The sequence below is a fragment of the Lissotriton vulgaris genome, chromosome 5 (assembly GCF_964263255.1).
Source record: "Lissotriton vulgaris chromosome 5, aLisVul1.2, whole genome shotgun sequence".
Taxonomy (NCBI): Eukaryota; Metazoa; Chordata; class Amphibia; order Caudata; family Salamandridae; genus Lissotriton; species Lissotriton vulgaris.
The window spans coordinates 213,074,850-213,098,714 of NC_141693.1; the positions used below are offsets into that span (position 1 = coordinate 213,074,850).

Here is a 23,865-nt window from a genome sequence, read left to right on the forward strand (position 1 = left end):
AACTAGCGATTCAGTTGGCGGACGTGTTACCTTGGTTGAAGAAGGGAGCGGGGGGATCCGCGGCTGTGGAAGACCCAGCCGAAGAAGCTCGGCAGATTATCGAGCAGCTCAGGCAGACAAGGGGCGCTGGGGCAGCGAATGTGCCTTCTATTTCTCCGCAGGTGGTGAATCCGGCCGCGGTCGAGAATCGGAATAAATCGACGGACACGACCGGAGGTACATCAGAAACCGGTAAGAGATCGCTCCCAATCATGGGGGAGGGCGCTGTTCTCTCAAGGCGGGAATGCTTGGCACAACATGTCCCTATAGCGACAAAGGAAATGGTGTGGGGAAACAAATACATCAATATGTTTTCATTGTTGACAGACAATCGTGAGTTAGAATATGCCAAAACTCAGAAGGATTTATGGCACCCCAGTGTATGGAGGGCAAAGATGGCTGAATTCAGGGTGGAAGAGTCCATGATGAACTGGATCAGGGCTTTCTCTGTTTTTGCAGCGATTGTGGCGGAACGAACGCCGGAACTGTTGGGAGACCTTGCTTGCTACCAGAGCAGGATCACGGGCTTCCATGAAAAATATGGAGGAGAAGAATGGAAAGGGTATGATATGGCTTTTAGAAAAGCGAAAGAGTCTAATGAAACACTGACTTGGGATTGTTTGGATACTGTATCTTGGCATGCGCAGTTCCTGCCAGGCGCGGCGGGTGGATCAGGGTCGAATACAAACGGCTCCAGGGCCTTTCAACAGAAACATCCACAGCCCTTTCGATCAACCTATGGGGGAGATACTCCATCTAGATCGGGCGGGAATGGAAATAAGCGAGGAGTATGTTGGGGTTTTAACAAAGGAACGTGTAGCAGGCCGCAGGGAACATGCAGGTTCAGGCATGCCTGCGCAGCTTGTGGCAACACCTCCCACACAGAAACGAGCTGCCGATCCAGAGGCAATAATTCTGGAGGGAAAGGGGGTACCAAGCAGGATTGACACGGTTCCTCGGAGGTCCAGGCAATCGCCCGTGGATATTCTGGCTCTGACTCCCTGGCTGAACAAATACCCTGATCAAATGTCCGCTGGGATCCTGCGAGATGGCTTCTCATATAGCTTCAGGATCCCGGCGGGTAATTTTCGGGGGGCCCCCTCATGCAAAAACCAACTGTCTGTTAAGCACAACCCGGCAGTGGCCGCCACAAAAATCGCAAAGGAGGTTCGCCTGGGGCGGGTGGCAGGACCGTTCGATGAACCACCAACGGCCAATTTTGTGTGTTCCCCATTAGGGGTAGTTCCCAAGAAGGAGCCGGGAGAATTCAGGCTCATTCATAATTTATCTGCACCAAGGGGGGCTTCCGTTAATGAGGCGATTGATGCAGACATTTGCAGTGTGAGGTACGCATCATTCGATGACGCAGTGGTAATGTTGAATCGCCTAGGCCCTGGTGCATTGTTAGCAAAATCGGATATTGAATCCGCTTTTAGGTTGCTTCCGGTACATCCCCAGGATCAGCACTTGTTGGGTTTTGCATTTCAGGGGAAGTACTACATGGATATGTGCATGCCGATGGGTTGTTCAATTTCATATGCCTATTTTGAAATGTTTAGCTTATTTTTGGAGTGGGTATTCTCGAAGGCCTCAGGGCACCAACATGTGATGCATTATCTCGATGATTTCCTGTTTCTCGGCCCAGCGGGCTCTCGTGACTGTGCACGGGCATTGCAAGATTTCTGCGTGCTCATGCGGGGTTTCGGGGTACCGTTGGCGCCAGGTAAAACGGTGGGTCCAACTACCTCTCTGGAGTTTCTGGGTATTGAACTAGACTCCGTGGAGGGTTGCTTCCTATTGCCGGCGGGGAAGATCGCCAAATTCAGGGCCTCCTTGTTGCAATGTCTCCGGAACGACAAAGTCACACTGCACCAATTACAGCAAACAGTGGGACAGCTTAACTTTGCATTGAGGGTTATGCCGATGGCTCGCCCTTTCTCACGATCCATTGCCCAGGCCATGGTTGGCCTCAAGGAAGGGCACCATCGCACGAGACTATCGGCAGAGGTTCGCCAGGACATGCTCATTTGGCTGGCATTCTTGGAGGATTTCAACTGCCGAGTAGTCTGGAGCAAAGCCCCGGACTCGTCAGCAGAATTAGGTTTATGGACCGACTCTGCGGGCAGTGTTGGGTTTGGCGCTATCCTTGGTAATCGTTGGTCGGCCCAGAAATGGCCTGCATGGTGGGAAACAAGCGGTTTGACAAACAACATTGGCTTTCTAGAGCTATTCCCCATCTGGGTAGCGCTGTCGGCATGGCCAGAAGAGTTCCGAAACCGCTCGGTGGTATTTTGGTCTGATAGTGGAGAAGTGTGGCTCACTGGTTAGAGCAGGCAGACCCTGAAGCAGAGGTCAGACCCGGGACCAGGGTTCAATTCCCGACGCGGCAGGGTCTTGAGCTCAAATGTCCATGGACTCGATAATTCTCGCTTCGGTGCCTGACCTAATCATGGGTTCACACTCTGCAACTCTGGGCATTAAGCTTGCTTAATCTCCACTGGCCCCCCTGCGGCGGGATGCCTGGCTTTCACCTTGGGGATGCTCTGTAGGGGCTATCTCACAGGGAAAAACCAGGACGGGTTCCCAAGGCAAGCGCGGAGATACCCCTTTGGGGGTCGATTCTGGCGCTATATAAGAAATGTAATAATAATAATAATAATAGCATGACTGTAGTTGAGTGCATTAACCAGCAGGCAGCCCGCTGCAAGTGGATATTGCGATTGTTGAAAGAAATTGTGTTGAAAGGCTTGAGACTAAATGTACAATTCAGGGCAAAACATGTGCCGGGAGTACTGAATAATGCAGCTGATGCGCTCTCTCGTTTCAAAATGCAGGCTTTCAGGGATTGTTTACCCTCAGCGGAGCTAGTGGCAGCGCCATTTCCCGAAGCACTATGGCAAATCGGCGCCCCGGACTACAAAACCTCGTGGCAGCCAGTTTAGTGCCCAGGACAAGGAAAGCTTATGCTTATGCTCGTACTGCGCCTTTTTGGGCCCTGCATGGGAGCATAGATGGGGTCAGGAGGGGTCCTTTACCCAATTTTTAGTGGCACTTCATGAGGAGGACCGGTCGGTGGCAACCGCCAGTCGGTATAAGGCCGCCATATCGTTTATGGCTCAGCTCCAAGGGATCAAGGACCCGACGGATTCCTTCATAGTCAGAAAGGCGCTGCGCAGCTGGCGGCGCCTAGAGGGTCGCAAAAAGGATACTAGGCACCCGATAGGATTTGACAGACTGACCTCCTTGTTGGCTAAACTGAAGGAAACATGCTCTTCACCTAGTGAGGTCGTCCTATTCTGGGCAGCATTTGCGTTGGCGTTCTATGGGGCCCTGCGGGTAAGCGAACTAGTGGCTGTCAACAAAAGGGATACTGAAGGGGGTCTGCACAGGGACCACACGCAAGTAAGGGGGGATTCCCTGCTGATCACGATAGCTAGGTCAAAGAGAGACCAGGAGGCCCAGGGGAGTAGCATTGTGCTGCAGCGTGCTCCAGGTAGTCCCTGTTGTCCAGTGAGGCATGTTGAGGCCTACCTAAATTAAAGGTTGGCAACGTGGGGGGGGGCCTTATTGCGACATGCTGATCCACCCCGTTAACGAAGTTTCAGTTCCAGAGGGTGCTGGCAATCACGATTGCAGCTGCGGGCTTGAACCCGAGTGATTTTGGGACTCATTCATTCAGTATAGGGGCCGCTACAGAAGCAACAGCGAGGGGTCTGCAGGCAGACAATTTTAAACAATTAGGCTGCTGGTTCGAATTGTTTCAAACGTTACGTGCGGCTGCACATGTTGTAAGTTACTGAAGAAGTGCACTCACGCTTGTTGTCTTTTGTTTGGATTACAGTTTCACAGGTCTGTGACTCAGGGCGGAAATTGGGACCGGCCCAGTATCAGCTAATCACCACTTCAGGAACAAGGAATGGAAGACGAGTGGTCTGGGTCGTGGGCCACTCATACGTGAGGCGTGCCGCGGACATATTCAAGGCAGGTGATGCGATCCACACATCTGAGGAATATGGGTTCAGAATGTCCTTCCATGGGAAGTGCGGCCTGTGTATTGACCGACTGCAAAGTTTTGTGGAGGAATTGTTAGGGCGGCACAGGTCACCGCCATCTGTAGTCATAGTGCACATTGGGGGCAATGACTTGGTAAGGTTAGGCAGACGAGCTTTAATCGAGCAGATACTTTCTGCAGTTAGTTGGTTAGCAAAGACGCTCCCGGGGTGTACAATGTCCACAACTGCGTTGAACCATTCGGTAAAGAGGGTCAACAATAAAATGAAGAAATTGTTTCGTTCTGCTCATCTTCAAAGCATACCTCATGGGTGCATCTGGGGGGATCACTGTTATTCAGATGATGGGGTACACCTGTCCAGGGTGGGGAATGACTTATTGATAGGAGACATGATAGCTTGGCTAGTGGGATTGAGGAGACATGACCTATAGGAGGTGTGGGTGGGCCAGATAGTCGGTCAACTATCTGGCCTGTGGTGGTAAGGTCATGATCGGTGAGCAGTGATTTCAAGGTCCCTAGGGGGGGCGCCACCCATTATGGATGGGAGCCCCCGGGGGAGGCGGCCATTGGCCCCTCCCACGGGGGGCGGCACCCATTACGGATGGGATCGCCCAGGGGGAGACAGCCATAGGCCCCTCCCAGGGGGAGACGGCTATATGCCCCTTCCACAAATTTCCCGGGGGCCGGATATCCGCTCCGGCGGAAGAGAGTGCGGAGAAAGGGGGAGAGTCCACGCTGTCCTTCTTACGGATACCCCGCACAGGAACTCGGACGACCTTAAGATGGCGCCGAGTGAAAGGGGGCCCCACGACAAGGGAAGTTACAGTTGGCTACGAGGGAAAAGTCCTCTGCGCAAGCGCCACTCACACGTGAGGGCGGAAATTTGGTGATAGGGACCTGACACTGGTTAAGACCTTGCCGTTGGCCCCTAACGATAGGATGTACAAATTCGTATGCAATGCATTATGTCATGATGTTAGACTCGGTTAGGAAATCTTTGTATTAGAGATTTGTTAAGGTTAGCCTGAATACCTGTCTTCATCAAATGTAATGAAAGTTGAATTTGTACATGATACATGAAACGTTTTAATTTAAAGTTTTAAATTTTGTTTCATATTTTAATAAGTACGGCCGGGGGGGTCATGAGGCCCCCCTGCCTTCCAAAAGTTCAAACTGTGTCTGTCTCCTACCATTGGGATTGGTGGTGGAAGGGGTGGCGGGCATCCCGGTCCATATTGAAGTGCGCTATCCTAATGAAATCACTTGCTCCCTAGCTCATAGAAGGGTACAAAAGGGGTGAGGAGCACTGTGGTGTGTAGATTTAATCAGTAGATTCTAATGTTTTTTATTCAACACAATGGAGTTCTCCTATTTTTCCACTATTGAAGGAGGTTTTGTTTCTTTATTTAAATACATATTTGAATATTTTTCACGTGGTGAGAGAGGGCGCGGAAAGAATCCACTCACACCACCGGCGTAGCTAGGGGGGGAGAGGGGGGCAGTCTGCCCCAGGTGGCACTATGTTGAGGGCTATTTTAATTAGAGGGGTTAGACCCATGTAGTCGATGGGACCTGGGTAATTGATTAAGGTATATGAGAGGGTCCCAGACCAGAAGCATAGAAATTTATTATCAATCACAAAATTATTTAATTAGAATCCAACACACAATGAGGGTGCTGAGTGTTTTTATTGTCACTGCACCAAAGGACATTCAATGTTCGAAGAATCATAAATATAGTACACAAAGTTTGGTGCGCCCACAGGGGGGAAGGGGGTGAGTGAGGGAGGGGGTATGCTTCAATTAGTTATACATCACTAGTCAAAGGTTCTAAAGACATAAATTCAACATTTAAAACATGATTGTCATAGATCCACAAAGGTGAGGTCAAGAAACAACACACATGTCCAACAGACCAATTTACATGAAAAAGAGACTCCCGTAATGATTATTATTATCAAGAATAGGGTGGGGAGTTCTTGATTGTAGAGGGTTGTCTACGTTTCGACCCAAAGGTGTAGGAGTGTAGATCCTTACTCGCGGGTCTTCATCAGGACGTGAGGGAGGGGGGTGAGTATTGTGGGGCTTGTTCCTAGGCACAAAATTAAAACACTAGATTACTTGAAACGGTCTCAAAAGAGTCCCGACATAGTTATTCACCATAACACCCAGATGGGTATTTTTTGAAAGGAAGAAACAAAAGGGTTTGTTTTTGGGGAGGTTAACTTATACTGAGGTGAACTACGGAGAACCCAATTTAGAAAATTTTGGGTTACCTGGCGAGGCAGGTAGAGAAGAACGGTCTGCCCGTTACCGCGGGGCGTTAGCCGTGTTCAAACGGTCCTGTTTTCCAGTGCGGTGTGGCCTGGAAAGCATAATGGAGAGACTGGCATTTAAAATTAAAGATTCATTGAAATACACGGGCGCCAACCAAAGGGCAAAATGGTCTGGAGCGTCAACAGAGGAGACATACCTTATTAAATTGACACAGAGATGTAGATCATGCCATAGTGCCCGGCGTAATTTTAAAACAATTCACTTTACGGTCGTGCCATATCTGAAAAGACATCGAAATTGAAAGCGGGGTTTTAATCATCTGTGAGGGTGGATTTTAACTAGGGGGCACATTATTATTATAGGCACTCACCCGAAGTAGAAACTTTGCAACGTAGGCTAATGTGCTGGCGTCTGGGCGCATCTTCTAGTTAAGGATAATAGTCCCCGTGTCAATGCGCTCAAGGGAATTAATCAGGCGCACTCGTCAATCATCTGTAAAACACCAAGTGTGGGTGTTTGAAATAAACGCAAGGATCGACTTTAAAGAAAAACGGGTTGGAGCAACTGCTAATGTAAGAGACTCACCCGAGATTAACAGGACAGAGCCTAAGAGCCGGCGTCTCTCCACATCTGGCGGCAAACTAGGAAGTGCTGCCTAGGTGACCGGGATAGCTTTCTAAACTCGTGGAAGAAAGACTAACGTGTTGCTAGGAGACCAAAGTGGCGTCCAAAGTGAAAAGTTTGGAGAAAAGACTCCCATATTAGTTTTGTGAGGAGAAAGCCATCATCAAAACGTCTGAACAAAGCAGGACTATTTTCAGAGAAAAAAAAAAGGCTGCTAGCTCAACATGGTTTATATTACCACGGTCAAACAGCGCACATGATTGCCAGATTTTTATCAATGCTACCTATTTTCTTTATGGTAGCATTGACGAGTGCGCCTGATTAATTCCCTTGAGCGCATTGACACGGGGACTATTATCCTTAACTAGAAGACGCGCCCAGACGCCAGCACATTAGCCTACGTTGCAAAGTTTCTACTTCGGGTGAGTGCCTATAATAATAATGTGCCCCCTAGTTAAAATCCACCCTCACAGATGATTAAAACCCCGCTTTCAATTTCGATGTCTTTTCAGATATGGCACGACCGTAAAGTGAATTGTTTTAAAATTACGCCGGGCACTATGGCATGATCTACATCTCTGTGTCAATTTAATAAGGTATGTCTCCTCTGTTGACGCTCCAGACCATTTTGCCCTTTGGTTGGCGCCTGTGTATTTCAATGAATCTTTAATTTTAAATGCCAGTCTCTCCATTATGCTTTCCAGGCCACACCACACTGGAAAACAGGACCGTTTGAACACGGCTAACGCCCCGCGATAACGGGCAGACCGTTCTTCTCTACCTGCCTCGCCAGGTAACCCAAAATTTTCTAAATTGGGTTCTCCGTAGTTCACCTCAGTATAAGTTAACCTCCCCAAAAACAAACCCTTTTGTTTCTTCCTTTCAAAAAATACCCATCTGGGTGTTATGGTGAATAACTATGTCGGGACTCTTTTGAGACCGTTTCAAGTAATCTAGTGTTTTAATTTTGTGCCTAGGAACAAGCCCCACAATACTCACCCCCCTCCCTCACGTCCTGATGAAGACCCGCGAGTAAGGATCTACACTCCTACACCTTTGGGTCGAAACGTAGACAACCCTCTACAATCAAGAACTCCCCACCCTATTCTTGATAATAATAATCATTACGGGAGTCTCTTTTGCATGTAAATTGGTCTGTTGGACATGTGTGTTGTTTCTTGACCTCACCTTTGTGGATCTATGACAATCATGTTTTAAATGTTGAATTTATGTCTTTAGAACCTTTCTATGCTTCTGGTCTGGGACCCTCTCATATACCTTAACTATGTTGAGGGCGGCAGCTGCGTGGCACTGGCCCGTTGCGGCGGCCTTTATAATTTATTTGGGTACAGTGTCCCAAATAAATTATAAAAGCCGCTGCATTACTTGTGTGAGACTTCGCAATGAACACTGCTCAGTGCTCTGCTTCTGAGACTGAGAGTCATTTCGTATTGCGCCATGATTAAGCTCGGTGGCAGCTACGTAGACGAGCGCTCATGCAGTCCAATCACACCCACCCCGGAAATGAGGACAGTAGCGCACGTGGGAGCAGCTGGAGCGCAGGCACCGGCGGCACCGGCCGTGAGCTGCTTAGGCAAAGGGCAAACAGGCATAGCACCTCTCTTATCATGCACAGCGCTTCTTCCTGACTCCTCTGGATGATGCATTTGAATAAGGTATGAATACAAAAATGAAGTCTTGTTTATTTGAAAATATTCTTTTTCATGTACTTCCGACCAACACGATAACTACATTATTTCTGCTGTCCAACAGAAGATCCTTTGATCCCTCTAATCACAATTCGGTTTAGGATTACTTCTCATGGCGAACGGGAACATCTTTCTGTGCTGAATTAAGATCGGGCTAAAAAATAACTATGTTAAAGTGAATCTATTTCCCCCACACTACACACACTTCTCAGCCGGGCACATTGGCAGACTGGCGACTTTCCCAAGAGAGTCAACCTGGGCCCCTTAGAGGCTGGTCTCAGCTCCTGTACACCGGTTCCATTCCACCAGGGTCACAAAAACTGAAAGTTACAAGAAAATAGTTTAGCTCTTCGCAGTCTTAAAAAAATGACTTCTGCCTGTCCTCCTTGTGAATATTTTGTTTCTCTTTGTTGTTGATGCTTTGCAAGGGGGTCAGATGCGTTAGTAGAGCAGGAGGCTCTGTAGTCTGAGAAGGAGCAGTGTTTTGAAGGTAAGAATGGCTTTTTACAGTTAAGATCAGTGGCGGCTGGTGACATTTGAAAGTGGCGGGGCGGAGCAGGCGAGCCTGAACCACCTACGGGGTTCCAGGGATTCACTCCCAGGGATGGATCCAAAAAAACACACAAAGCATAGACCGATAAAAACTGCAATTGCTTTCTAGTGAACAGCACAAACACCCCCAGGAACACTAAAAACACCACTAGGACTAGGAACAGCAAAAACACACCACGAACAGCACAAACACTCCTAGGAACAGCACAAACACCCCCAGGAACAGCACACACCCCCAGGAACAGCACAAACACCCCCCTAGGACTTGAAACAGCACAAACACATCCATGCAGTGACACGTCAGCTGGTCATGCAATGTGGCGTGACCCGGCTGTGCGTGGAATTCCTAGCTCCAAAAGATAACAGGTCCAAACAATGACCATGATTCGGGATGGGTAACATTGCGTCATGTGTAACCTTTGTGGAAGTTGCAGATAGCACCTAAATCACTCTCAGGGGGGCCATATAAGTGACGGTAGCGCTCAACTGCAAAATAGCGCTTTATCAGGACCTGTGCTCATCGGCACAACACTAAATCAGGCCGACCATTACATTAGTGCAGCACTGTTTGCATCACAGACGACATCATGGGTACACACGTTTTGCAGATACGACACTGCACTGTTTCACTACAATATTGCTGCTGTCTGTGTAAACCAACTGTGTGCATAACTCTAAAAAGGCTACAATTTGTAGGCTGCGCAGCGCTTGAAAATAATGTAGCGCCAACTGGCAATATTCTCCAAACTTGTGCTTTGCAAATGGTGACCGATAATTATTCTTAACTCCCCGACTAACTCCTCATTTGCACAATCAGCGCCAGCCATGTGTGCTCTCCTCCTGTGCAGACATGTGTTACTCAGTTATGCGTTTAAATGGAATTTCAGAGTTTTATTGTTCATCCCGGTTAAACAGTTCAGCTGGCAGAGGAGCGTGATGTGTTGGATTTTGATAGCTTTGACCTACGCTGAGCATTATATCCATGACATCATGACATGTATGCACCTAATGATCCTATCACATGCTGCACCCTAGCATTACTCCGTGAAATCTGTTACCACAGTTACCTATGGGGTGGCTGTATGGGGCATGGTGAATGCTGGTGACATTTAGCAAATTCATGATACATTTATCAAGATGTTTTTAGCCTTACCCTGATCCTGTTCCCATATAATTTGTCATATGCTGAAGAGACGTGAAGGGTGAACAGCCTTTAATGGCGAACTCTAATTCGCCGCCGCCGGCATTACGGGGTGGGGGTGGGGGGTGTTGGGGGGATTGGAAATGGGGTCCTGAGGGGATGAGGCGGGAGGGGTTTGGAAACAAACGAAACGACAACCAATATATTTTAAATAAAATAGTATAAACTTACCAGAGACTCGGTCCCGATTCCCGCCGTCCTCGTTTTCAAGTCCTGTCCTGCGCTGCAGCACGTCATCAGGAAGGCGGCGCGGCAGGCAGCCTCCCTCTCCACTGCCGCAGATTGATTGGTGCGGCCGGCTGCCCCCAGGTGACGTAATTTTCTGTCGTATGCTGCTGCTGCAGCATACAGAGAACAGGGAGAGTTGAGGCCGGGGGGGGGTGGCTTGGGGGAGTGGCTTTCCCACTGTAGTTAATACTGTCTGTTTGGGCGCCGGCCTCAGGCTGTCCAAACAGTCAGTATTAACAATATTGAGCAAGCCACTCCCCCAAGCCACTCCCCCTGCCCTCGAGTAACACTCCCACTGTAAACAAGGAAACTGTTCTGCTTTCTCGTCGTGCGAGAAGGCACAAACAAATGCTAGTTATCATATTATATAACTTATATAATATGATAACTAGCATTTGTTCTGCCTTCTCGCACGGCGAGAAAGAAGGGGGGACGGCGCCCAAACGCCCCCATGTAAGAACCGCCACTGGTTAAGATGTTGTTTAAGATGATAACGTTTACTTTAAAGGTAGGAGAGCAGAGTTGGTCTGTAGAGGCAGTTTTTAAAACCGGAGTGTAGTGTGTGGGTTTTGGTGATATAATGTGAGGGTAGAAGGAGTAATTTAAAGGTTGGATAGTTTAAATATAGGATGGGTTAATATAAGGTAGAGGTAGTTGGAGTATGGAGTAGTTTGGGTGTTGAAGGGGTAAATTATGTTTGTATGCATTTACTGATCTAGTACGTTATAAATGCAATACACTTGCGAGCAGATTTACAAAGATTCACACTATGCAACTATGTGCAATAGTCTCCCTTGCACAACCAAAAATTAGCATTGCATTGTATTTACTGCGCATTGTGTCACAATGATGGCATCCGCCACACAAATGCAAATAACTCTGTTATTTGTGACAATAAATATGATTTTTCATGTATGCAAAGACAGACAAACAATACTTTGTAGTTTGTATGAGTTTTGTGATTTGAGTAAACCATTGAATACAATTCTTTCATGCAGACAGCCTCCTAAGGGTAAATTTGACACTGTGTGTAATTTTAGCAAAAAACACCTAATATGCTTTGAAATATTTAGGAATTTCCCATTGTCTGTTGTTTGTATGGCTTTAGTTTAGTTGATATGGCTTTGCTTGTAGTTCTAGGCCTGTTGGTGTGGTTCCTACCCCATTACACGCACTTTGCAAGAAGTGGGTTTTGTGCTACGCAACTAGAGTTAGATTACTCAACATTATGTTGTTACATATATATTATAATTTATGGAGTAATAAAAAGTAAGATGAGAGAGGGTGAATTTCAATTTTTGTAAATAAGACCATTTCTATAAATCCTTGGTATAGTCAAGAGGAAGGGGCATGGGGTATTGAGGCTGAAATTGTGACATCAAAGATTTGCCCAGGTAAAATGGGTCATGCTGAGCGTCCAGGGTAAGTTGATACTGGGTGACTGAGTATAGGAGTAGGAGGTGGGGACAGTTTGAACGTTGGAAGTATTTAGAGGTTAGGAGGGATGTGACAAAATATAGGGTAGCTTCGGTGCTGTGGAGGGAGTTGGAATAGTTTACAACTGGAGGTAGTTTCAGTATTCGAAGGGTAGTTTGAAGGTGGAGTTCGCGTGAAGGTAGGGGTAGTTTGTTTGAAGGGGTGAATTTGTTATAGAAGGTAGTAAGTGGAGATACTAGACTGTAGGAAGAGTTCTTTGACAATAGGAAGTAGTTTGAGTGGGGGGGTAGTCTAAAAGTATGGGGTAGCGATAAGATTGGGTAGTTTTAGTGTTGGAGAGGTTGTTTTCGTGCAGTTTGGGTGAAGGAGGTTAGGTTTAAAGGGGAGGGATAATTTGAGCATAGAAGTACTAGACTGAAGATAGATAGGGACAGTGAGAGGGAAGATTGGGATATCTGATGGTTGGAATAGTTTAAGGGGCAGTATCGGGTAAAAGTGCATTAGCCTTGGCTGTGTATTAGTGCCCTTTAAAATTTGTTTTAGCCACACTGCAAAGCATCTGCACTGCTGTACAGCATGGCAACAAAGCAATAGCTCTCATAAGCAAGACCCTTTGGCTTTGCCCGTGCTTGTTTTTTTTACAGCATCAGCTCAGCAAAGTACGTCTGTGCTGAAATGGACATTTATAGCTGAAGAGTAAATGTGGCAAGCAACACCTGTATGTTCTTAGTAACACACACAAAAAGAGCGCAGGCGATATGAAGGTGCAGAGACCTTGGCATTACTCATGTGCTAACAAGAGATGTTTGTGAGGACAGGCACATACCGTGATATCAGGACTCACATTCAATTACTTTGCTTTCTAAACAATCACGAACATTGAAACCAGGCACCTTGGGTGCAATTCATTTTAAAATTACATTGGGATACTGTTATTAGTATACATTGCCACGGTTCCTTCTGCAGATTCCGTGGGATGTCCCCTCCTAGTATACCCTTTCCCCCCCCCACAAAAATATGAAAATATTTCTGTAGATTTTCACATATTTTTAGTGGGCATGGGGCTCTCTCTAGTGACAGGTGCAGGGTCAAGGCTGTCTCTACGATGAGCCACGGGTCAGACCCCTCTTCTGGCCTGGGTAGGTAAAAACTTTTCACATTCTACTGCATTCTCTGGCCTGACACTCCAGCTTATTGAAATGCTTTCGGAGCACTGACAGTCTTCAAAAACTCACACTACTTTACTGGTGTGATCCTAGGCGACACTGAGTTGGTGTCGAATGCTCTCTGTTTGGTGGGAATGCGGAGTAGGATTGTTACACTGCTCTCTCCTGGGATGGGGGGCGGTCAGGGTATGTAGTTCTTCTGCGGCTGGGGCAGTGGGTGGCTCCACTGCTCTCTCCTGGGAGAGGCATGTGGGATGGCTTCTACTGAGCTCTCATGGGGGGCTTGGGTGGAGTGAAAAGGCTTCCACTGCAGGGCTGGTACTGCCCCAACTGAAGAACTCCAGTTAGTCTAGTGATCGGGTGCATTAGACTCACCTGTAGTATCCTGAAGGTCCTGCCAGGGGAATCGTGGTCAAACCCAGTGTGGTGGACCGGTCTGCAGACATTGCTGAGGTCATGGGCGGGGCAGATAGGGGGCAGGGAACAAGGGTCCTGCACAAGCTGTGATGTTATGAGTGAGATGTCACAAAAAGGGTAGGTAGAACTGATGTAAGTTTTGGGTTTCCTTCTGCTTTTCCTTCAGCGGCGTAGCTAGGTGGGGGCGGTCTGCCCCAGGCGGCACTATTTTGGGGACGGGGCTGTCTATCCCTGGACCGTGTCTTGTATGTGCATGTAACTTGCATGATCGAGGTAACTATTAGCGGCGATACTACGTGTCTCTCGGACCTCTTTCAGGTCCTCGCCGTAGTTTTTTCCCCAGCACCCCCCCCGGGGGCGGCAATCTGAAGGATAGCCCCGGGCGCCACAAGCTCTAGCTACACCCCTGACTCACACAAGCAGTTTTACATAAAACAGTCACCTTCAATACAAATATCTTTATTTATTCAAGGTTTTCAGCGAAACAAAAACAAGGACATCAAATTGTAATGAGCCTTTCTTGCTTAGTACACAAACATCAATTTACCGACACCTCCACAAGCACAATAAACCCATCGTCGTGCGGCCAACCTTAATTCCGCGAATCTGTGGCTTGGAAAAACAATTCGCAGGACTTGCTATTTTATGTTTTCTCAAGTCAAATGTTTTTTTCCAGGTATTTCAAGAACAACTCGACATTTTTATGAAAATTAACTGGCAGCTTTTCCTTTCAGCTTTGCTCTTATGTTCAAAAACGTATAGATTTGCTTAAGGTTAAGATATAATTAAAACATGTACTTCACGTATCTAAACAATCCCTTACAGTTAGAATATTCTAGGCACTTTAATAACAGACATTGTTGTTACCCAACTGAAGATTGCTCATGTCATCAAACTTAAAGGGTAAAAGGTTGAGTCACTGCTTTGGGGCTTCTAATTAGCGACAAAGGGATCAACAGTAAGTGCTCTACCCACTGAGCTATTGCTTCGGATGCTAACAAAGTGTACCCTGGTGAACTGATACGCGTGTTTTATTTAGTTGGCATTTTTTGAACAGTGCAACAGATTAGATAGAAGCTCAAGAGTGCTGTACTATTAAGCCAAACACAGTGTGCAAAAACATTATCAGTGACATCATGTACAATTAGTTTTAGACGTTGATATGTTACATAAAAGAAAAGGTAACTATTCAAAGTGATCCATATTTCCACTGAATGAGATGAGAATTAACCCCATGGAAGAAGGACATATGATCTTTATATGTTACTAGAACCAAGGTTAATTACAAGTTCAAGTTCATGATGAATTACGTTACTGGATTATAAAACGCATTCCAGTCATGTATTTATAAATGAAATGGTGGGAGTTAGTGCTTAATTTGTACCAGTGCTTCCCGGTACTCGGCACTGCCATTATTTTTAAACACCCTCACTAATTTATGAGACACACCATATGGTGGTGCTTTAAGTCTATTTTCCTAGCACAGCAGAAGTGTTTACAATACAGTGAATAACAAACCAATAACATTCACTCTTTCAGGCCATCCATATGGCTTGCAGTAACCTACAAAAGTCAAAATATCATACTTTAAGTGGGATGGTTTGTGGGTAATGCTGACACTACCATTCGGCAGCAGTCGCACCAGCAGTGGGTGGTGCCGGCTGCACTGGATTACCTTGGGCCCTTGCACTTTTATTTTTAGAAATAAAACGATGAGTAAGCATGGACAATGGGCGGAGCAGCAGGAGGAGTCAAGCAGGACAACAAGGGGGATGTGGGTGTTGGCAAGCAACACAGACGAGGGAGTGCAGGAGGAACACAGAAAGGGGAGAAGTACATGAGAGAGAAGGCTGAAAAAGATGCACTCTGATAGAGTGCTTAAACTTAAAAAATAGCACCTAACAAAAGGAGCAGTGGAAGGACACAAGTAATAGGTCCATGCCCAAGACAAGAGGCAAATACACAAAGAGGAAGGAAGTCTATGGCAGGAGATCAAAGAGAAGCAAGGAAATGACAGTGACGATGAAGCAAATCAATTGTAAGCAATAGACCCACTGTAAGCGAGCAAAATGTCTTGTCATAGACAGAGCATCAGGCGACAACTAAAAAGCATTTTGAGTGCCTAAGTACAACTTAAATCTGCCCAATCTTCGCTTTGGCTGAATTTTCTATGCTCAAAGAACATTTGTGAGTGTAGAAAAGTAGCTACTACGCTGTAATTTTCATACTAGTGCATTTAGTTGTAGGAGCAAGCCTGTTGGGGTTTTTTTGAGTGACACCAACTGTAAATTTTAATATTTGTTAATTAACTCTACGGATATTTCAACATATATCAGCAGTTAGGAAAGCACAAATGAAGCACATTTATTTGTAATTCTGAAGAATGATGAAAACAGTAATTTTAATAGGGTCAAAACAAATCAAGACACTTGGTGAAGAGCAAATGATATTTGCTGATGCCCATTTTCCACACATTGGGCCTAATTACGATGTTGGTGAGTTCAATATCGATGGCAATTCAGTGTCGGACCCACCGACAACTCCCCCTGCTTTCTCCCCGGCGCATTACGATGCGGCGAGTGGAAAAATCAGAATCAGAATCAAGGAGCCCATCGGTGCATCGGAAGCCACCATAATATCCTACTGACGGCCGAGCTGGATTATGATGCCACTTTTTGACAGCCTTTTCATGTCGGAATGTGTCTTTGGGGCCCCTAGGAGGGCCCCTTTCTCCATGGCCCTCCACTATAAGGCCTGAGGGCCACCTATTGTGCCCCCACACAGTTCAGGGATGTTTACAAATATTCATTTGCCAATGGAAGCTTGTGTTGTGGGCCTTTTCTGCCCGCCCACAATCTTCCATTGACAAATAGATGTTTGCGACCGCCCTATATGCGGTAGCACCGTAATCCTGTGGCCGGAACCACCAACCTAAAGTTGGGCGGTTCCAGACCACTACGGTGTCCGTCCGCCGTACATTGTAATGAGGCCCATTGTCTTTTGTGTGCTTTATAGATTTAGCTGTACAACTGCATGTCTATGCAAATTTAGTGGCCATTGCAAAGGAGTAAGTGTGGTCTGTAAATAATCGTATGCTACAACAAAATGGTTTAATAATATATTTGTCACTGTGAGCTCCAAAATGCACTACTGTCTACACACTACACCCTTACTATTCTCCTGCTGAATGGACGTGGCTCATTTGCTACACTTGTTCTTTGTGTGACGCTTGGATTGTCACAATTCCTGTGACTTAAGTGATGTAACATTGATGACAGTGCCCTCATTCAATATATTGTTCCAGCATCACTACATCCAGGCTGCTGTGGTTTCCTCCGCAAGCTACTTAGGAGTGGTCTGGCCTTAACTTTATCCGTTTTGGAAAAAATTGCAAAATGTAACAAATCTTTTACCTTCATCTGTAGGGTTAAGTTCAGAAAAAGAATGTTTGGGACAGTTGCAGCTTTGACTGACGTGCCAGCCAAGGGTAGTCGAATTAGTCAACAGACCCTTCATCAAAACCTGAGTATTTGTATGACAAGAGTGGAACCTTCTCAGAGTGCAGTTGCTTTGTTTGCATTTTGGATTTCAATGTCTGTTTGCCGTCACCAGGTGAGTGTGCTGTCACAAGTCTACTCTGGCAACAATGAACAGGATCTGAGCTTCATGCCTGAAGCAATCCACCGTGTTTCTCTGCACTGCCTTGCACGCCAAAAATCTAATTATGGTGTTTTCATCCGGGTGATGATCACTGCGAATCGGTACATATTTTAAACTCTTGTAATAGAGCTCTAAAGGGGCATGGCAATCAAACCAGCCTTCAGAGCAGGGAGGCGCCCATATCATTGTGGTTCTGTGCTATGGCTAGGGCTGGGGCAGCTTTAGGGAGGTGCAACCTGTGACACCGCACCTCATGCTAATCTAGGGGGTGCTGCGTTCAAAAATAGTTTATTGTTTTAAAAGGTGCTGCAGAGTTCCTTGTGTGTCCAGCAGTTTTCAGGCAATAATAAAAATGTTACGATAACTCTGGTGATAAATGTTCCTTCTTGAGACAGATTGGGGTTTTGTCTAGTGGTAGTTTTGACTCATCCTAAATTAGTGTAGAGAGTTAGTGTGCCTGTTGCAAAGAGCGTGTACTATGCAGTTCAGAGAACTCAGTGTGAGTGAACTATGAGTAGCCCTATAAATGAATGTGAGAGAGGGGCTATGGAGAGGTCAAGGGCACAGTTGGACGGCGATAATGAGGGAATTCATAGAGAAGGAGGTCATTGGGGGTGCCAAAATGATTGTCTCAATGGCGCCAGCATATCTAAAGCTGGCCCTGGCTAGGGCTACTGGAATTAGGTGACAAAGGAGGACCAAATTATGCAGCAGGATTGACTAAATTATGCATCAAGGAATGATAAATTATGCACCTAACGTAAGATATTTGGTGATCGGAAAAGGTTTTGCATCATTAGCAGTGGCGGCTCCCCCACTAAGGCGGAGGAGCGTCGCCCCACTGTCAGGAGCAGAAAAGAAAGGAAAAAATAAAATGATAATAACGGAATGTTATTGTAGCATCGTGCTACAAAGAACCACAGACACAGGTTCTTATTTTGTAGGAGCTTTATTATGTGCTTCTCACTCCGTCCCTGTCCCTATCCTAACTGCCCTCATCCTGTCCTGACTCCTCCTCTTCCCCTCAGCCCACCTAGCTCCGCCCACCCCAGCTACTAGACTGTCAACTATATTACATCTCCCCCTTCTTAACAACATGAGCTTAATGTCTTCAGTGTTCGCAATTTTTCAATCCACCACACGGGTCGGCGGACAGCCTGTTCTTCAAGCCTCATTAGTGTCGAATCAGTGGTGGGCTTGGTTTTGGTCAATCTTTCCGTTGTCTTAATCAGGGCATTCTTGACCACGTTGCGTGTGAACTGTTTACTCTCACACTCCGCAGTCATCATGTTTCCTTCCTGTGGTGTAACTGCTGTTGGTTCAGATGCTCGGTCTCTTTCATGAGTGGATAATGTTCTGGCCCTCTTCTGAGCACCCGCATCTACTTTTACTTCCTTTTGTCTTGTCCGGTCGAGGGCAACACTGTCCTCCAATTCAGGGTCATGTATACCAGACAGTACGGTACTATCTGATGAGACTGTCTTGGTTTGGTTCGATAACTCATTTGCGGCCTCGGGTTGTCTGGCGAACTCGTGGGCTATCTGTGCATAGGCATGTCTCTCTCTCATCCGATGATGATCTCTCTCTACTGACACGTCCAGCTTTCCTTGCGGAGTGACTGGCTGGTCCCTTCCCATCCGGTGACTAAGGTCCACTGTCTCTGTTTTCCTTTTGTAGGTCCTTTGAGTCAGCCTCGCGGACCCCTTCAGGGGTGACGGTGTCTGATCTATGTCCGGATATACTTGTGACTGACATGACAGGTTGTCTTGTGGCGTGACTGAGTATTCAGAGACCTTAGTGTGTGACATGTTGCTCTTGACGGGAAGGATGTCCTTTGGTTCCATGGTGCGTTCGGGTGGTTGACGCCATCGCTGTTGTCGGGACCATGACTCGTCGACTCACGGGATTGAACAGACGTGCTCTCTGGGTCAGAGAAGTCTCTTGTCGACTTCCAGGATCGGACAGACGCGCTCTCTGAACCAGAGGAGTTCCTGGCCATAGACGTGCTTTCTGGGTCAGAGAAGTCTTTTGTCGACTTCCAGGATCGGACAGACGCGCTCTCTGAATCAGAGGAGTTCCTGGCCATACTCCTTTTAAAGCGTTCCTTTGAGACTGTATCGAGTAATGGGTGTCTGAAATGAGTAGGCCGTGACACGATGTTCTTTGACTCAGGGTTGTCTTTAAGACGCTTCTCCGGGCGCCTTCATCGACTTGTCTTTGGTGTTGTTTCATTTGAGAAGTTGTTCAACAACCACATGCTTGTTCTTTGTGTTTGATCTTGAGGTTTTCCATCTTTGCCTTTCTCACATATCAACAACTTCTTCTCAGTTTCTTCGTTGTCCCAGGTGCCATTGATGCGTTGGTCTTTTCCTGTTCGTTGTTGGGGAGGGTCAGTTCGTCTTATGCGACCTATTTCTTCTTCCCACTTATTTGGTGCTCGGACACCCATGATACGGGTGTGATGTGTTCTCCTGCTGGATGTTCCTTCAGACTCATCTTCACAACTTGGCGAAGAATGTTCCTGCTCCAACTTCCAGTTTTGACCATTTTGATCTCTTCTTCTATAGTTTGTCTTCCTTACTCTCTTGTTGTGCAGGTTGCCATCTTGTCCAGGAGTGCGATCTGTCCCACTTGACGCTCCCTCCTCGTCAGACTTTGAATGACACCTTGAGGGTGAAGAACTCCTTGAGGTTGTCCTTTGACTGATTGACTCGGAGTGCTCATTGTCACGTTGTCTCTCTCGTTGTCTTTTCACTGGTCTGCCTTCCCTCTCTCTCCTTTTTGTTTTGTGCATTTTCCGAGTTTCATCCGTCCAGGCATCTTGATATTTTGCCTTCAGAGGTAGGTCCTTTGATCTGTCTCTTGCCTTGACGTGTATTCCAATTTCAGCCTTCCTAATGATTTCTTCTAATGACCAATTTCCTCGCAGGATCTTGAGCTTTGTGTCGGGGTTTGCGCAGCCTCCAATTATCCGGAGTCGAACTGCGTCCTCATTCGTAAAGGTGTTAAAATGGCAGCCTTGTACCAGGTTTTGCAACCGAATGATGAACGTTGGCAATGGTTCGCCTGGTTCCTGCCGAGCTGTGTTGAAAGCGATGCGATCATGATCCACTTCCGCTTGTGCGGAGAGACGGGCACATAGCTTCTCTTGGAGTCTTTCATAGATTTCTGTGTCTTCTTTGGAAAATGTTTTGATTGGGCATCGGCCCTCAGGATCCACCAAATGGAGGAGCAGCATTAGACATTTCGTCTCTCTTTGTTCACTATTGGCGTCCAGGAAGTCACCCAATGTTGCCAGCCATTGATTCCGTTTGAGACACAGACTCCAGGTATCCGTCTGCACCCCTGGGGGTGGTACTTCAATGCAGGGATTGAACCGTTGTGCTACTTCTTCCCCCGCCATGAGAGGAGGATTCTGATAGATTATATTTGCAGGGCAGTTCCTTTTCTTTCGAGTCGCATGCTAGTGGCAGGTGGTTACCAACTCTTCCGCGGTGATGCTGGGCACGTTTGACATCTTTGTTCGTTCGGGCGTTCCCTGTGCACTGGCGCAAGTCCTCCAGCCACTTCAGTGTGTGTTGTGCTTGTTTCTGGGACTGTCTTTCGCAGTCTTGCCCTCTTCTGAACCTCGTGCGGTTCTGTCCAGCAGCTCCTCTCTTTTACCCTCTTCGGTATGTGTTCACCAGCACCTTTACCCGTTGCTTGCGTTTGCTTGTGCTTGTTTTCTTATTATACTCCTTGCATTTGCTCGTGATTATTGATGTCCACTTGTCGTTTTTACCTGGCTCTTGCATGCATCTGTGCTCGTTTCTTTTCCTCACTTGCGTTGGCCAATGTTTGTTGCATCACCTTTGTAAGTGCTTGTGCTGGTTTGCTGTTTCTCACCAGTGTTTGTTTATTTGCTTTTCCAATGCTTGTTTGTTTCTTTTTGCCACTGATTGTTGGTTTCTACTCGCCACTGCTTGTTTGTTGGCTCTTGACAGTGCTTGTTTCTTTCTATTAGCCAATGCTTGTTTATTTGCTCTTATCAATGCTTGTTTGTTCTTCACCAATGCTTGTTTGGTTTCGCCAATGCTTGTTTGGCCTTCACCAATGCTTGTTTTCTTCTTTTGCCACGATTTATCCAATGCTTGTTGATCTGCATGTATCAATGCTTGTGTCTCTTTGCATGTATCAATGCTTGTTTCTTTGCATGTACCAATGCTTGTTTGCTCTTCGCCAATGCTTGTTTCCGTTTGTCCAATGCTTGTTGATTTGCATGTATCAATGTTTGTCTATTTGCAGGCATCAATGCTCGTTTCTTTGCATGTACCAATGCTTGTATGCTCTTCGCCAATGCTTGTTTATTTGATTTTGTCAGTGCTTGTTTGAATCGTCTTGCCAATGCTTGTTTTTTCTGCCGAGTGCCTGACTTCAAAATGGCCGCCGTACAACAATCAAGGGGTCTGACCCGATGGGTGCCTGACTTCAAAATGGCCGCTGTCACTGCAGGCACACGAGGCTCTCTCCCTCGGCTCACTCGGTCTTTCTTCCACTCTGGACTCACCGGTTGGCAGCTCTAGGAGGCAGCATACGTCAGGGCCCTCTTCTCTCTAGCTGTGGCCACGAACAGGTAAGGTTGGGGTGGGCTCCCACCTTGCTCTTAGCTTCCTGCTCTTCTCCGCCGATCGCGTGCCAAAGACCACGCATCGGGCGTGAGGTTTTCAAACCTCCGACGGCATACAGGCTCCGGTTCCGGCGCGCTCAGCCGCGCTTGGCAGCAGGCTCTCGGGGACAGCGTCCTCTCCACCAGGGCACCTTTTCTTCACTTTGGGGTGCTGGACAGGGTCGGAGTGGGCTCCCGACTCCTGTTTCTTCAAGGATGCTGGGCGACACGCATCCGGCGGGACTCGCGCTTTCGGCGCAAAATGGTTTCTGTTGCCGAGCGTTTCAGCGCTCGCTGTCGTGGCTCTCTCGGGGTTCCCCAGCGTCTCTGAGGATCGGGGTCACTCACTGCTGACCTCCTTCGTCCGGCATCAGCTTCACTCGGCAGAGGAGCTCTTCTCTCGACGCTGCAGGGGACAGGGTGCCTTCACACGATCTTGTGGGCTGCATTCATGCTGATCCCATCCTCGTCGCCAGTTGTAGCATCGTGCTACAAAGAACCACAGACACAGGTTCTTATTTTGTAGGAGCTTTATTATGTGCTTCTCACTCCGTCCCTGTCCCTATCCTATCTGCCCTCATCCTGTCCTGACTCCTCCTCTTCCCCTCAGCCCACCTAGCTCTGCCCACCCCAGCTACTAGACTGTCAACTTTATTACAGTTATCATTTTATTTTTTCCACCTGCGGCAGTGCGTGAGGGAGTGGGTTAGGGTAGCTGCAGGGGAGGAGTGGTAGAACACTCCTGTGTCAATGACTGTTTGGTCCGCCCTCTTGGGCTGCCCAAAATAGTCATGCACACTCCCCTGTACACCATGCAGGCTGCATGACAGCCTGCATGGAGAACATCCCCACCCCTCCAGTATCACAGCGTGTCAAAGAGAATTGCAGCATTGTGATTGGCTTAGGGTGGGAGCCTGGCTGCCTGCTTGCTGTTTTAACCTGGAGTTGGACACAGGCAAGCAGGAGAGAAGAGGCGGGACCTGGAGGTGGCAACAAGGTAAGTTTTATTTATTTATTTGTTTAAATCAGACCGCATCCCCTCCCCCGGGCCCACCCTCCCACCCGTGAGCTGTGCCGGCCACCCCTGCTCATTAGTATCAGTTAAACGCCAAAATATAGCAAAAAGCGCCTAAAATGTGACCAGTCAGCCTTTGAGAATGGCCTTCCACTGGACTGCAACACGTCACTGTGTTGTTCTTAACCCTTAATTCATTTCAGCTAAAAACAAAATTTGTTTGTTAAAATCTGCAAATAATCCCACAGTTGATGGGTTATGAGGCAAATGTAGCAAATACATAGCTATGCAGAAAACACATCTGCTGCAGAATCAGATAATTCCAGTAGCCATGACTTTAGCCAGACTCTCCAGGATTTTGTATTTTTGCGATTTTTAGAAAAACCACCACAAATTCTTTACATCTTTAGAAAAAGATATCAAAGATGATGTGGCCCTCCTTTTACTGACCTTTCACAGCTGTTCTGGGTCAATAAAAGGAGGGTGGGCAGCAGTGGTTAATTTGTAAAAATATAAGTCACTAGCTCCAATTAAGCACCAGTGGGAGGTGTTTTCGTTGTCTCTCACCTGCTCTGGGAAACCACTCTGAGCTTCCTGGAGGCAGAGCCTGCCTCCAAGAACTCCAAATCAATCTGCTCCGAGCCTGTACACAAAGCAGTAAGACTGCTGGAGACTGGGGAAATATTAACCAGCCCTTTGCACCGGCGGCGCCAGGAGCTTGTAAATAATCCCCTAGGACCCTGCAGGTATGTGTGCGTCCCGGCCTCCTTTAGCAGTCTTTCTCCTTTCCTTTTCGGCGTCATGAAACACATGCTCCTGCAGTGAGGTGTTGGGAGGGAGGGGTGGGGGGGGGGGTGAGCAGACCACCAGACAAATTGAGAGTG

General features: G+C 47.2%; 2 protein-coding genes across 2 annotated transcripts in view; one reads left to right on the forward strand and one right to left on the reverse strand.

Moving 5' to 3' along the window:
• Positions 1-2,633, forward strand: part of LOC147710516 (ectonucleoside triphosphate diphosphohydrolase 8-like) — a 615,095-nt gene extending 612,462 nt beyond the window's left edge. The window contains exon 11 of the transcript XR_015295864.1: positions 2,343-2,633. The gene's annotated coding sequence lies outside the window, so the exon portion shown is untranslated. The remainder of the gene's footprint in view (positions 1-2,342) is intronic.
• LOC147710518 (ectonucleoside triphosphate diphosphohydrolase 8-like) overlaps positions 1-23,865 on the reverse strand; it is a 409,769-nt gene that overhangs the window by 246,442 nt on the left and 139,462 nt on the right. The window lies entirely within an intron of this gene.